Source organism: Macrobrachium rosenbergii, chromosome 25, assembly GCF_040412425.1.
Source record: "Macrobrachium rosenbergii isolate ZJJX-2024 chromosome 25, ASM4041242v1, whole genome shotgun sequence".
NCBI lineage: Eukaryota > Metazoa > Arthropoda > Malacostraca > Decapoda > Palaemonidae > Macrobrachium > Macrobrachium rosenbergii.
In genome coordinates, this window is record NC_089765.1 from 33,774,410 (window position 1) to 33,791,909 (window position 17,500).

The 17,500-nt window shown below is 31.5% G+C and overlaps 1 protein-coding gene across 2 annotated transcripts in view; it reads left to right on the plus strand.

The window, feature by feature from the left end:
* The window catches only part of LOC136852542 (rho guanine nucleotide exchange factor 11-like), an 846,605-nt gene that overhangs the window by 714,655 nt on the left and 114,450 nt on the right, over nt 1-17,500 (plus strand). The window lies entirely within an intron of this gene.

Below are 17,500 nucleotides of genomic sequence, written 5' to 3' on the forward strand. Positions count from 1 at the left end.
ATATATATATATATATATATATATATATATATATATATATATATATATATATTATTGTGTGTGTGAGGGTATGCATGTGTATGTTTGTGTGTGGGGATATGTGTGGTGTGCACTTTTGTCATTATGAGTATAAGGTCATGTGACAATATACGTGTAGGGGAATGTATGTAGTTATTGCATAAAACATATTTCACACAGTTACGTGGGCAAGTGGTTTCAGCACCAAGGAGAGAGACCGTTTTAGTAAATGGTCTACAGTCCCTCAAAAGACCTATGAAACGAATCATGAATCATGTAATGAGCTCACTCTAGTGGGTCACAGCAGGGGCTGCCAAATTCATATAAAAAGTCTTCCAGAGAACAAATATTGTAACACCTAGAGCCTCAGTGTTTCTGGTTAAAAAGCCTAGGTAGATATAAGATTATATATATTTATATATATATATATATATATATATATATATATATATATATATATATATATATATATATATATATATATATATATATATATTATACATTAGTTTTGTTATATATATATTATACATTTATGTATGTGTTCGTAAAAATGTATAATCAAAAGGCTTTAATATTTGTTCCACTATATATATATATATATATATATATATATATATATATATATATATATATATGTGTGTGTGTGTGTGTGTGTGTGTGTGTGTGTATACAGGGTGCGGCATAAGTAACGCCCTATGTTTAAGTGGAACAAAATTAAAGCCTTTTTGATTATCCTTTATTTTTTCGAACATGAATGTATTGCCACAGGTTAACAGATTAATATAATATATTAACAAAACTAATATAATGCTTATTCGGTTTAATAATGTTCAATACAAATACTAATTGCTAACTCTGCAGAAAGACGCCTACTGGATTTTTGAGGAGAACGCAGCAACGATTCTTGTAGTTCATTGGACTTTTCTAAGCTTGTTGCAACAACTGGCCTACCCGCTCTTTCAGCATCACTTACACTTCCTGTGGATTCAAATTTTCTAATCAAGCTTGTGATATTTCGGCTTTGCACCCTTGGGATGTTAAATTCAGCTGACAACAATCTTGCGGTTTCAGCACCATTTTTATTGTTTTGATAGTACAATTTAATTGCTTTTACTCTCTGTTCCTTTGTTAATCTCATGGTTGTATAAAATATCTGAAAAAATGAAGATTTAGCAAATTAATTAAAGAAAATAATAAAGAAAATAAACATTATAAGATATAAAATAAAAAAGGCGTTTCTTATGCCGCACCCTGTATATTTATTTAAATATACTTAATCTCATTTAAAAGAAGTTGTTGACAAAACGCTTTCTTGTTATAACACTTCATGGTCAAATCATTAGAAAGATCGTAATTAGCTTCAAAATCACTGTGGTGAAAGCAGTACACTAACATAAAAACTAGTTTGCAACTATTTATAAACTCTTTAATTGTTTGAAAATATTATTTATAAGCAGTTCGTCCAGTTTCTACATCCCTGGGCTGTTGTTGACCAAGTCGACACGATTTTTCTTTTATTATTCATGATTCAATAGAGTTGCCTTTTATGACATTCTGTACGGTACGTGATCTCTTGCACCAGTCTGTAGCGTGGTTACGTTTATTCACTTGCTGAAATAAACTTCACGCTGCATTGCCTGTCCGAACGTTGTTGTTTTGCTCGTATTTCGAGATCCTTTCCACTTTAGCCAACATATTTTTCATAACATTGATTTCTAGGGATTTCATACTTACAGTCATTCCTTTTAAAAGGAAAATTCTTGATTAATTTGCTCTACAGTGCACGCTTCTTGAAAGTAACATAAACATTAAATGGTTATAACCAAGGGATGTACATGATTTTGTTTTACGAGATGATGAAATAAGTTTATTTATATCAGTTTTTTTTTAGGTACAGCTTCGTAAAAGGTTTTTCTTACTTTACGAAAATCTTTGTCTAAATTCACAACACGATTGTTAAGATTTGTCGCAGTTTCCCTGACCTTCCCGAGCTCACCTTGGAGAACGTCCGGGGCAACTGACACGTAATACCTTTAAAAACAGATGGAAATACCATTATCCTAGTTCTCAGAATACTGGAGTCCACATTCGTAGACGACCTGTACAGAGAAAATTTAGAATCTCTGCCATTCCTTAAAACTATGACATCTAAAAGCGGCAGCTTCTTGCTTACTTTAGAGTTTCTGTAGCAAATTTTAAGGAAGGTACCAGGTCTTTTAGTGCTGCTGGGAAACATACCATTAAAAAACAACTATAGCTACGTAAGTACATGATATTGCAAAAGTAAGTACCTTGCATGTTTTAACTAATGCGAAGGGCACAACATCGTTCACGTAAAATCAAAATGATGTTCACCCTTTTATGTTAATGATGCAGTTGAAATTGAATTTGTTTCTTTGGCTGATATCAGATGTAGAAGATTGGCGGTATTAAAAAAAATATTCAGTCGAAATATTTAACTTAAGGTTTCGGTATACGTACTTGTTACACTGGTTGAGATATCAAAACTATCCCTGTTGGTGCTCCAACAAGAGGCAAAAGGAAGTTACTTCGTCTTGAGTAAAGGCGTTGACATTCTCATGCTGGTAATAGGATATGAAGGAAGCAGAAATGTTAAGGCTTATGTCAAGAATTGCATCTAAAAAGTTTTCCTAAAAATTAAAATTTAAAGAATGTTACAGGTTAAAGATAATCCCCTTCTTTGTATTTAACCGAGTGTGTTAATATGATTGTAGAATGTATGCAGTTCTTAAATGTAAGATATATAACTTATTTCTTTGCTTTCTATATTAAATCTTGCTAGAAAATAGAAATGAAATCCAATTTTAAAAGTTAGAATAACACTGCCTTCCTCGTTGGAAAGATGTTTACCATGCAAGAAGAATTTTGCTATATTCTTTTGTAAGTCTCTTGTAATGATTCCTTTAAGTACATGAAGACGGGATAAATCTCCATAATTTCCATAGAAAGCTAAAAATAATTTAAAGATACGAGAAAATATCTTTTTAGATTTCCTTGAGATGCTGCCTCTGGCATCAGTTGTCTTAAAAGAAAAGAAAAAGTCATTAAGGGAGATTTAAAATTGAAAAACAATATATACTTAGTAAGTTATATATAGGGCAAGCTGTAAAGCATAGCCTTATATATCCTATTTATACAGGTCACAGTAGCTGATATGTACAGAACATGTTCCTCTGATTTTACTCACTGGTTTTTGCAAACGCTGCAGGTGGCGGAAATTTGAATATTGTATATATTTATATATATATATATATATATATATATATATATATATATATATGTGTGTATATTTATATGTATATATATATATATATATATATATATATACGTATATGTGTGTGTGTGTAATATACATATAAATATATATATATATATATATATATATATATATATATATATATATATATATATACATATGTGTGCGTGTGAATATAATAAAATTTGAAAACTACATACATACGTGTGACGTGCTGCAAACAAAAACATATAAAGTCATAGCTAGCATATTTCCTAATATAAAAAATTACATTTCAAAATTTGAAATGTTTATACGTAATTGAAAGAATTGGTTGGTCAGAATTGTAAGTACATCTCAAAAAGGCGAATTTATAGCAGAGTAGCGTAACCTATTATTATTTATAGTATTTAACAAAATGCACCGAAGATGTCCCAGCATTTACCCTTTCCTGTATTAAATTGAAATGTTGCTTAGTTTCCTATTAAACTGAAATGTTGCATAGTTTCCTGTTAAACTGAAATGTTGCATAGTTTCCAGTGTATCAGGTAATAGATATTTGTCTTGATGCTAGTATTTTATCTTTATCCTTTTTTTTTTTATTATCCAACTTGCAGAAACGCTATTTAAGAAAAGAGAAAAACAATGAAATAAGAATACTTTAATCTAATACCGCTCTTGCCATTAACGCAAGTTACATCGTCTCTCTGGCCTTTTCTTTTGTTGTCTTTAATGGGAGAACGTGGTTGTTATCTTTATGACATTCGAGCTTATTTTCAAAACCGTTGGTATTTTTTCGCTGTTATTCATCAGCAAATGTGCTTTTCGTGCTGTTTGTTGACTGTTTGAACATCGACAATTCTGCGTGGTTAGAATGTATTTTGAGATTGTTTTTTACATTTAGCTTTGGTTTTTGTAAATGAATTAAACAGTTTGTTTTTTACATTAAGCTTTGGTTTTTTAAATAAATTAAACAGTTTGTTTTTTACATTAAGCTTTGGTTTTTGTAAATAAATTAAGTGGCACCAGCTGGAATGAGATGCTTCAGTTTCCACGCACTGTGGTTATTCATTTCAGTCGTATAAGATGTTCTGTTTCAGTCCCAAGGTAACTTTGGAAGATGGTGCCTGTTCTATGATAGTATCGCCATTTCTACAGTTACGTTTGAGAGGTTTGTAGTTCATTAGTACTGAACAATAATTTATATACCATGTTGGTCATCTGTTCCTCCTCTCTGTAGAAAACTGTGCTCTTCCCATTATCAAAACTGGAATAGGATTAGAGTGGCTGAGGATTTGGAGGGCCCTTTTGGACAGGGTATAAAGTGTAACCCCTTGTGGCCACTGATTGTTTTACTGCCTTCGTGCTTTCTTTGCAAGATTATGTGAATGGTGCCTGACGGTTGAGATATTTGTGTATTCACAGTATACTGCAGGTAGAAAGTGGTTTCTTTCTCTTGCAGAAATAAATTATGGAGGGAAATTTTATCAGAGCTAATCTTCATTGAGTAACCAACAAAACGTCTACGAAAAAAGATGCAAAGTCCTGAAGATCTTGATCATTTGTTATGGCCTGTTGGAGGAAAGTCACCTCATATTACCATTTATTTGAGATATTTCGATGATATATTCATATTTCCACAGAAATTATTGTACTTGATAATCATTATTGCTGTGTTTTTCCTTATATTCGACCATAAGTATATGAATGATAAAGTATTGCAAATTTTGTAAAGGCTGCAAACTACTGCCATTTTTGTTATCATTAAACTTATTCATAAGCATTTTTATGAATGCCTAATTATGGATCATTCATATTCCACTAATATCTGACTTGCAATGCTGACTGAATGAACTCTGGTTCAAAAATATTCGATATTATGGAATGCAGTACACCTACGCAGTGGATTCTATAAAACTGTCTTCTTTATTTGGGTAATCATGAATTTACAAGGAAATCTCATTAGATTTCTGATGTGTTTATCCGGAATATTTTTGCTGGTTTGATTCTAGCAACATTATCTCATTAACCATTATAAAATTAACTGTACTCCTTACATGAAATCTTACAGATAATTATGAGGATACATAGTGGGCTATTTGGATACACAATTTACGGAATTTCCAAATAAATACAGAATCAGAGCTTCACTTTGACTCAAGTTGTGACTTGAATGACGTAGTCTTCAAAAGCTTTCATAATTTTTGTGCCTCAATTTTTTCTCGACCCTTGAATAAGTTAATCGGAGCTTTATCACTTGGTTTATGTCAAACAATTTTTGGGGGGCTACAAAATGAAATGGCGGTAACATCTTTTCCATTGTTCTTTTGATGATGTAAGTTGAATCCCACGCCATCATTCACGGCAGTCGGGTTTGTCTAAATACAGCTTATAAGAACCTTTTATTCCTCTGTAACTAAATGTGAATAGTTGTACTTTGACTTAACTTGCAAAATGTTATTTTTTATAAGCAGAAACACCTCAAACTTCCGCCTTCAAACTTGTTCACTCCGAATCCAAACTCACCCTATTCCTGCAATTTGATAATTATTCAGAATGAGGATAGAGAAATTCAGACAGTTTCTGACACGAAAATTTTAGCATGATCCAATTAAGTTCGGATTATTTCAATCAAAGATTACTAACCCTATTAGAGTATGAATTCATTAGAGGTAATTGAACTCACAGTATTAAAGAAATGAATATTCGCCTATTAGGTCTCTTAAGGTTATATAGCACGCGTATAAGGTTTTGGAGGCTAATTGTTCTAACCCTCAGACCATGGAGCCGAAGAGTCAGCATTGCAGTATCCACCAGCTCACAGACTTTGGTAACATTTAGGTCCCTTTGTATATTCTGTTAAATGGGAACAATTTGCAAACTGAGACGAAATATAGATTGTTGTCTTGTGATGAGACCAGTCTCCCTCCCCCCCCCCATAAAAATAAATGTTAATGATGCTTGATAGTTGAAATTTGGAACGTGACCGACATAAAAGACCTTAAATTTATTATTATTTTTTTATTGTGCAATCTTGATAAACCAGTACTGCCTTGTTTTTCAAATATCTGGAAGAAGAAAAGGAAAATATCTTGTTTATCTGTTCAGATATGTAAAGATTATGATATACAAAGGAATTATAACCAAATTACTCAAAAAAAAGATAAAATTCAAATTTGTTACTTTACTGGAAGAGCAATATACAGAGGATTAATATTTATCCTCTTACTGAAAAGTCATCAGAATATCAACTGCACTAATCCAAGTTATTACTTTACATTATGAAATGAAAGTAATTTTTCTAATGAATACTTTCATGCATAATTTATATATTTCATTAAGTATGATAAAACCCTTTTTATGAATAAACTGGTTTTTATGAAATTAAGTAGAATATCAGAAATTCCTAATAGCTTCTTTCATTTCACAATACGTTAAAAGGACACTCACACACACACACACACACACACACACACACGTATGAACATATTTTTCGACCGGCATAATAACTTCCGCAGAACCTTTTAGTATTTAAGTTACCATTCATTGAGAAGCACAACTTAATCCATTTCAGTTAGAATTTTAGATATGTAAGACATTTTGGTCTCTAATTCCAAAATCTTTTAACAGAATAAATGATCCAAAATCAACCTGAATTTCATGTTGTTGGGATGTTATCGAATACTCGATGCAATCATGGACTAAGTCTCAGTCCATTTTCTGTTTTCAATTAATTTATGCCAAATGCACAAAAACTAAAAGAAATTTACAAATGAAATTTTTCAACATCAGACTTAACATGCCGCGCCCTCTAAAAAAATACACATGCAGATTCGACATACTTAATTAGTCTCTCTCTCTCTCTCTCTCTCTCTCTCTCTCTCTCTCTCTCTCTCTCTCTCTCTCTCTCTCTATATATATATATATATATATATATATATATATATATATATATATATATATATATATATATATATATATATATATATATCATACCAGATATATATGTATATGTATATAATACAGTATATATAGATTTATATATATGTGTGTTTATGTATGTATGTATGTATGTATATGTATAAAGTCTTCAAGTAAATGAAGGTATGTTTCCTTATGAGTAAAATTCACTTAATTAGATAAACTCAAGTACTAAATGACGCCGGGTTACCATCCCGTGTTCCTCGTAGACAGATAAGTAAACGACGAGTGAGATGAAAATGAAAATACATTTTGTTTCTCTCTCGCCCAAGGAGAGAACGGAGCCTTATTCAGAGACGAAGAAAGAAACACATTCCGAGTGGGTGAAAGTTTCGAGAACGGAACCTTTCATGTCCGGAGTTCTGAATGCAGAAGTAGGTTATACAAGCGGAGAAAAACGGAATAGTACGTTTTCTCATCACTCCCTCTGAATGAGAACCCGCGCCTCTCTCGGAGCATTTGCTTCGCAACATCATTCATCGCAGCAAGTGTTGCGAAAAGGGGAACATATTTGTGTCCTTGCCCCCAAAATAGTCAAGTAGAAGGACAGTGTTAGATTGATATCAGTGAAACAGTCTCCCTGATGAGGATGTCGTGTAATTGGAACTTCAAACGCTCAAGCGAAGATGCGATGCATTACTACGCTAATAACATTCTCCTTGCATTTTAATACATTTTTATCTGTTTATCAATTTATTAATTGATTTTTTTCTTTTTTAATAATTGAGATCTCTTCTTTCTGTATGTCCCTACCTCCTCGTACTTATTCATAATGAACACCATATTCTTTGGAAGCTTGAATTTCATGTCAATGGCCCCTGTGGGTTTGTTCCATATGAACAGGGTTCATCTTCTGAATAATAATAATAATAATAATAATAATAATAATAATAATAATAATAATAATAATAATAATAATATAATAATAATAATAATGATAATAATAATAATAATAATATGATGATGATGATGATAATAATAATAATATATGTGTATATATCTATAAGACAGACACAAAGAGAATAAAGGAAGTATACGCTTGTCGCTGTGAAACCTTGTATAAAAATGAAGAATTAACCAAGGTCGGGTGGTTTAATTTATCTTCATCCCAACCCACTGCGCATGAGTTTGAACCTCGATTCAGGAAATGGGGCTCCTTCATTTGTTTCGCATTTGGATTAAATTTCTATCACCTGTCAGAAATATTGTAGCAGTAGGAAATCCTGATCCTCTGAAGAAATCGAGAAAATTAATAGATCATGAATGGTAATGCAAATACATATATATCTTGTAAGAGTGGCAAATAGATGATGTGCTTATATATATATATATATATATATATATATATATATATATATATATATATATATATATATATATATATATATATATATATATATATATATATATATATATATATATATATATATATATATATATATATACGTGCAAACTAGAACTCAGGGGTTTGCATTACTTATTTAAGATGCCTTGAAGAGGACGGATACGCAGTGGTATAAATTCAAATTATACATGCCAGCATGATAATACAAATGAATATACGAGCAGTTGAAGAAAAATTAGCACCTCATTTGTGACAGAGTGCAAGGTTTCACTAATAAGCGTTTGGTATAATATATCTTTATCCGTGTCAATCCTAGCATATAAATGTATATAGTAAATTCCTATTATTGTGCGTCAGTCCTCTTGAAAGTTTATGCGATGTGTTTCATTTTTTCATTGTTACACTCCATCTTAACATCACGTATTCATTTAATTTCAAACATGCGTATGGATTTATATGTATGTATCTGTATTGTACTGATTTATAACTATTATCCGGAGTGTAGTACAACCTAATATATATATATATATATATATATATATATATATATATATATATATATATATATATATATATATATATATATATATATATATATATATGTGTATGTGTATGTGTGTGTGTATATGTGTATATGTGTGTGTGTGTGTGTGTGTGTGTGTGATATGTGTACATAATTTATATATATATATACATATATATATATATATATATATATATATATATATATATATATATATATATATATATATATATACAGTATATATGTATATATATTTTTTGCCTGCCTCTAGAGATTACTGCGAAAATGCTAATTACATATTAGGCTCAAAAGAGTATCGGAGAGGTGTTCAATATTTCTCTCAGGTAATAAAAAATGTCAAGAAGCTTTTGATAGGACAAAATTAATTAAAATACTACCCTCGCCGTGGAAAGTAGCTCGATGAGAACAGGTCTCAGAATCATATCTGTTTGAAGTATGTTCTTGAAGTTTTTAATTTGGTTCAAATTGCAGTGTTTTGTGAGATACCCATTTTATGGAAATTATATTTTCGTATCTTTTAGTATTGTTGCTTCTTTCGAGTGTATAATGGGTTGTGTCAATAAAATATGCGAGATTTAGTCGTTATTGTTCCGAGTTTTAAAGTCTGTCCAACTAATAGAATGATATAGATTCAGATAAAAAATCAAAATTGTTTAAACAGTACCTGTAAGTTTCTCGTTTGCTGATTAAAACGCGAAGTTCATCATTAAAACATATAATACTTTCGTTTTATCCTTGCTTGGTTTTTATAGTTTATAGCCTTTATATTTATTTTGAATTTTTATTTGTTGCTTCTGTTTCATTATAAGCCCTCCTTCGAAAGCTGATGAATTGTGAAAGCGATATGTGGCTAATCCTGCTACGGGCTGCTCTAGGAGCAAGAGCCCGTGCTGGCACAAGGCCAGCTAAATCTGAAACAACAACGATGTGTGGGAGAAAATTTGAACTATACTTGATGAAAGAATTTTTTCGTAATTTGATTTTAATTTATATATCTTTATATCTATCTATCTTTATATATAGATATATAAACTAAAATCAAATTAAATATACGAAAAATATATATATATAATATATATATATATATATATATATATATATATATATATATATATATATATACTTTGAATATCGACATTTGATGTCTTTGCCTCAGGAACTGAAATAATTGGAAATGGCCTATTTTTTCAGTTCCACCAAAACCTTTTCAGGCGAAGAAGTATAAAACTAAAGGAAGGAGGATTAAAACCCTCTCAAAGCTGAATCATTATCTGTCACACTTCTCTTCGAGTAATTTATATTAAACTCCCGTCATTTCCTTTCTCATTTTGTAAAGAAAAAAAAGCTCATTTTGAAAAGTCTTGATATTTAACGTTTTATTTTTCGTGAAAAGTCTGGATATCTCTTTTGATCAAAAGCTGACTGCTGAAAAGTTTTAATTGAAAATAGACCCATGTTTCAGTTATTTTAAAGGTTCCACCACGTCAGCGTATTTGATTTAACTCGATTTTGAAAACAGATGACGAACTCTCGAAGTTTTGCGAGTGACGAAGCTATTTCTGTCGAGTAGACTGCATAAGAATATTGGCCACGAGACCATAAACGCTTCAAGTTATGAGGTTGATGAAAGGACCCGTAATGATGAGCCTCAATAAATTTAGATGTTATTCCTTTATCTTGTTATAACTTTTTCTTCGCCGAGAGTCTACGCAGAAAGAAAAAAAAGTAATGAATATTTGATGTGTGGAACGTGGTGCCCTTCCTAGAGAGAGAGAAGAGAGAGAGAATGATTTGATGTCTTTTGACGTTTTGAATATTTGTTGTTGCCACAGAATATTCTCTTTTTTACTGGCTTATTATTATTATTATTATTATTATTATTATTATTATTATTATTATTATTATTATTATTATTATTATTAACCTATATGTCACTAATTTGACGAAATTAAGACAATCGTAATAACTGGATAAGTCCCTTTCGTCTACACTATAATTAGCTTTTTTTATATTAAAAATGTAAAATTTTCACTTTAAACTTAGATTTAACCTATCTTGCCCAAGACTACCTTAACTGTTGCTAGATTACCTTAACTTTTGATCATGAGAATTAAACATTGGCACATGCATTGTTATTATACATGGCTTTATGTTTGATTTTAAACGATTATAAATTTCTTATTTTAAATTTGCATTATGTAATATTTTTTATATATGGCCATCGCCGCCGTAAACCTATAACGTCAAAAGAAAAGCCAGAAAGACCATAAGTATACTTTTAGTCATAGGACAAAACAGCTGTAATATGACAAAAAAAAAAAAAAAAACTGTGTGTGTGGACGCCGTTAACTTACATTCTTCTTATCATCTTAATCCTTAGTCGGGGTTGCTGTTTTGATTTGAGCCTCCTTCAGTGTTTCTATCGTGAACGGCTAATTTTATTATGCTTGTCGCTCCCCCCTCCCCCAGTGGCTAAGTTATGGCGTGTAAGCTACGTCGAAAATCGAAAATATTTTCAGCACAGTCACGCAGCTCATTAAACCTTGTTTTTGATGCGGTATGTGACTTTCGTTTCCAATTGTACCCGAGAAATGAGGGAAAGGTTTCTGTTGTGTCTGCAGCTGGGTCCTTTGTAGAGCAGCATCCTTTATTAAGCTAACTTTTTCGTCTGGAAAAATAATCAATGAAAAGGAAGCTAGTGATTGAACTATCAGGCTCCTGGTTGCTTTTTAACGTGTTGTCCTGAAACTAGTAACAGTTATTATTTTGCTCCGTTTTATTATAATCGATTGCCTTTGGGTCTTCATCTGTAATCTCATCAGATTTCCAATCATTACCAATCCCTTAAGTGTGGTTTTTTCCTTAGGAGCGAAGACTACGCAAAGTAAGCAATTACCTTTGCAAAGAACGTGAAAAGAACTTCGGTAATTACTTCGAAGGTAAAGTTTTGCAACTTTTTGTTACTTAATTGAGGCTCTCAGTGCTATACATATATTTTTTAATCCCAGTAACTATAATGCATCGTGTATAAATCATTTTAAATTTTATTAGCGAACACCACAACTAATATGCACGTTGAGAAACATCAAAAAAAATTGTTTCATAAAATATTTCGATTTTTTTTTATCAAAAATAGAATTTAATTAAGAAACAATATGATGCTTGCCATTTCGGAGAACGTTAAAAAATAAAGGCCCATTACTTAATTTTTTTCGTTATTTTATTTTAAAGACAACTCATTTGAAGCAAAGAATAATTTTCCATGCCTTTCCATTTTAACTCAACATACAAAGCAGTTGGTTAGACAATGCAAGTCTGGCTTCCATGACTGACTGTTTCCCAAAGGAAGTGTTGCCGAGTGATGCCTTGTCTCGGAAGCGGTCGATAGAGAACGCCAGAAATCAATGGTTGAAGAATTATTTACTAAATGGTGCATGTCGTGCGAATTGGACCTTTCCGCCCGCTTTATGATAAATGTGTTGTTATCCAGTTATACTTTTTCTTGTTGTCATATTTGTTATTGTGGTCCTGTTTTTTTTTTTTTTATATTGAAGGGGGACCCGTTTCTCACGTTGTTATTTTTGGACTCACTGTCCTGTGCCCTCTTGTTCATTCTGCAGATCATATGGAGATTCATTTTACTTGTTTTTGTGCGTTGAAGTTTTGCGAATGTTTATGAAAGGAAAGGACGATCACACGAGGAAGGTAAAATCTCCTCACTGAATTCTTTAATTTTCGAGTAAACAAGAAGCGTTTGTGGGAGGGTCTCTGCTTTGTAGTCTTATCCGCCAGAGGAATTTCTTCGTTTTCCAATATTCCTGTTATTATCCCTACTGCCTTCGATCTGCCCTTCCCCCTCCCAACCTACCCCATTCTCTCTCTCTCTCTCTCTCTCTCTCTCTCTCTCTCTCTCAAATCTTTGAGCATATCTCTTTCTTCCTAGCGCTGCACTTCATTAAACTGAAGCTTTTCATGGCAGTTTTGAACTCTTGCATTTATGTTGTAACTAATGAAAAGTCCTTAACGAACGTTTTTACTTCACTGATATAAAAAGGCGTTAAAATGTTTGGATTAACAAAGAAACGTCTCTGAAGTTTTTACTACGAGTTTTGATATTCCGTGTTGGAGCAAACCCTTAGTGATGAAATACTAGATATTCTTCATGTGCCTTGAAGGGTAAATCTCACTCTTGTGTTTTTTCATGTAATGATTTCAAATATACACCTTATTCTCGCAATAGGTATTTCTCATTAATGAGGCAGCATTAACATAGTAGAAATATGAACAATACAAGATAATGGCGTTCATATACGTAATTGGAGATTTATGCCTGTGATTTATGTTTATTGCTGCAAATTCTGACAGTACTGTTCGTATAATGTTGACAGTTATTTCGGTTTAACGAAAATTTTGCCAAAAATTTACTGTGAGAAGTTATAATTTCTTGTTACGGTATCTTTTTGTAAGAACTGAAGCTTTAACGAATAACTTCTTGTGTTTTGAATAATTATTTTTCCGTTAAATGGTGTTAGTCTTTGTGATAACAAGCCAAGATAGATTGAAGAATGTTGCCCTCGTCCCTGGTAATGCCGAGTATCGTTTCTAATCTGTTATGGATCCTAGAAACATCTCTTGATAAACTCGAATCGTGATCCTAACAAGGGTTATTTTCAACATCAATTTTATATATTATCTATCCATTAAAGTCTGGACGACTAAGGGCACGATACATATCCCAAACTCAGATATACAGTATATATATATATATATATATATATATATATATATATATATATATATATATATATATATATTAAATATATATTTAAATATATATTAAATAAACATATATATATATACAGTTATATAAATATAAATATATATATAAATATATATATATAATATATATATATATATATATATATATATATATATATATATATATATATATATATATATATATAGACTCTATAAAATTTCTGTTAAAGTCAGTGGCATTATTTTTATACTTTGATTTTGTGTATACTTCTTTTTCTCTTCACGGAAGCTTCTTAGAAATAAAGTAAGATTATTCAGTTTTGCTTCCATTTACTTCTTTTAGCCGACGGACCGTTTCCTTACTTATCGACGGGGTCTTCAGGAATAAATTTCAAATTGACATCAATTGTTTTTATAACAACATCCGGACTTTTACCTATGAATGCGATCAGGGACTTTTGAAAGTTTTCGGTAAAATGTGTCCACTTTCTGAAAGGAAAAATGAAATCTTGAAGTGATCACTTATTGAAAGAATCTGGCTTCTTCTTAGATTCAATTTTGAAAGGGTCTTAAGTTTCACTTTTCTTACTCTCTTCCATCCTGGCGGAGCGATAGCAAGATTTTTTTTTTTTATTGAGATTGCCTCTCTTTTAGCCTTGGTTTTTGTGGCAGTCCCTCCTTTAGAAATGGTGATCGCCCCGAATTAGTCGATTTGGCCTCTTTCACTAGCTGCAGAGAGTTTATCTTATTAATTCGTGAAAATCTAACGGTGAACTTTATTCCTATCTTGAACTTGTTTCCTACCCCTGTTACACGATTATATAAATTTTATATTATATATATATATATATATATATATATATATATATATATATATATATATATATATATATATATATATATATATATATATATATATATATATATATAGATATTTTCGTCAAATCTTAGGTTGTTTGTTGAGGTTTTTTTATTCTACAGTTGTATTGCTAATGTTCATCCAATCTCCCAATATAAATCGTAGTTATTTCGCATCATACACCAATTATGTGGTTTTCAGGGTTTTGTCCTTCTGTCCACACTTTTTAGTTTCCTGAGTAAGAACACCGTTGAGATGGCATTTGTCTGTCCTTCCGCACTTTTTCTATCCTCCCTCAGATCTTAAAAACTACTGAGGTTAGAGGGCTGCAAATCGGTATGGTGATCATCCACCCTCCAATAATCAAACACCCTAAACTGCAACCCTCTAGCCTCAGTAGTTTTTATTTTATTTAAGGTTAAGGTTAGCCATGGATCGTGCGTCTGGCAGCGCTTTCCAGAGGAACTGAGCGCTGCCGAGAGTTTCATACAGCATTATACTCTGTACAGAAAACTCGATTACGTAGAAGAAACTTCGGCGCATTTTTTACTTGTTTTTTTGTTTTCGTTGTAACATTATACACATTGCCTACTCTTTCATGTCCAAGCCTTTGTTATTCATTAGAGACTTTGCGCACCTGCTTTTAAATCATGGCCAATCTTTTCTGGCGAGACCTGTTATCTCCTTTCCAACAGGAAGCATCCCGTCGTAAACAACGTTGAATTGAACCTGTCTCTCATCCCGCCTGTTTTAGATCTATTTCTTTCCTCCTTCCTTCTCTTGCTGTTACGTTCGTTATTTTCATTTTTCCAAATCCACGATTGATTACACCAATAGGTCGACCACACAATGATCCTGACCAAAACATAAAAGTAGGAATTTTCTCTGTTACCTTGTTCTTGTCCTCAGAAAATATCCAGTCTTTGTAATCGATTTATTAGGTTATGTTCAGTAATTTCCCTCTTTTCTTGCTTGGTCACGTATTCTCCATAACGAATTCGATATTCCAGATTTTTAATTTAGTGTTCATATTCTTTTCGTTTATATTTTGTACAAGGCCTTTGGTAATTAAAGCATTCCTGGTTTGACATGTTAACCCAATTCTCAAAAAAAAAAAAAAAAAAAAAAATCAATTTGCGCAAGAGTTGCCCTTATTGTGGGGTGTTAAATATAGACAAGCATGCAACCGACAAAAATCCCTAACTCTAATTGTATGCAATGAGGGCAATTGTTGAGCAAAGGAAAAATATTATTTCTGAAACTCCAGCAACAAAAGCATGAGACCTCAGCCATTGTCCGATTTAACATCCCTGCAACGACTGAACTATAGAGCCATTTGGTGCAATTATTACAGATTGGCAATCATTTATTATAATCAATACAATTTTATTCTAATACTTTAATCGGATTGTGTTATTTTTACCCGGCATAATGATTACTTACTAGACTCAATTCGGGAAATATTAAGAAATAAAAACTTTGATCATAATAAAACTCAGAAACCTTATTCCAATAAGGATTGTGTTACTTCAATTAAGTGCAGCATAAAAGCTTGGCTTTAATACTCTTACTTTCTTCGTAATTACTTTGTCTTGTGAAAGCTAAGAAAGAACTCTTATAAAGTCATTCGTGCATGCTGATGACAGAACAATTACAGTATTTCGTCATTATCCGAAGTCATTATCATCGTGTAAGTAAGACAGGAACTTTTGTTGCATCATCGGCAATTACGATCAAAATGCAAGAGTGTCATCGGCTGTAATTTGTGTAAATTGGAAATCGTGGCCACCAGTTGCCTCAGGCTTGATATTTCTGGGAAATCATTTCTCATTGACTCGAATAATCGTCTGTTCTAAATTTATTTGAGTTTTGCTTTGACTATCATTTCCTCACATGTTATTGTCCATATCATCCCCTTTTTAGTTACACTTTTGAAGCTTTACAAAAATACGCAGAAATTTCTCTTTCTCCGTAATATATTTTTTTTAAATATTGCTCCGCTGGGTAAAGCCAGCCCTTCCCTTTTCTCCTCCCTATATTTTATTCTCATCCATACTATTTGAGCATTCAGCGACTCGGGCAATTTCCATTATATTACTGGAAGCCAAGTGAGAGGACGAAACGGAATATTTCTGTTGCTTTTACAGAATGTTGTCACCGTTGATTTTATTGTTTGTTGGACTTGCCCCCTTGATCTTCTCTTTTATTCAAAGCACCTCTTCCTAAATGATGTTTAATGAGTCTTTACAACAGTGGTCATAATTTTTTTTCTCTCTCTCTCTCTCTCTCTCGGAAAAGTCTCTGGTCTCGTTGGATAGTCTTGAAGAGTCCAAAGAGAACTTTATATTAGGAGATAATTGTAGTCAAACACTCGTTATCAAATAATATCGAAAACGGAAAGTAATGGATACGTCTTGAAGTAATATAATATATATATATATTTATATATATATATATATATATATATATATATATATGACTTTTATCACATCAATGATTCATAAAAAGCTACAAACGGATATCAATTCGCTATACGTGTTGAAATAATATATTTTCATATATGTTACCGAAAATTCCCCTTCGGTAACATATATGAAAATATATATTTCGATATATATATATTAAAGGACGTTTGAAGCTTTATATATATATATATATATATATATATATATATATATATATATATATATATATATATATATATATATGTATGTGTGTTTGTATGTTATGTAGGACAAA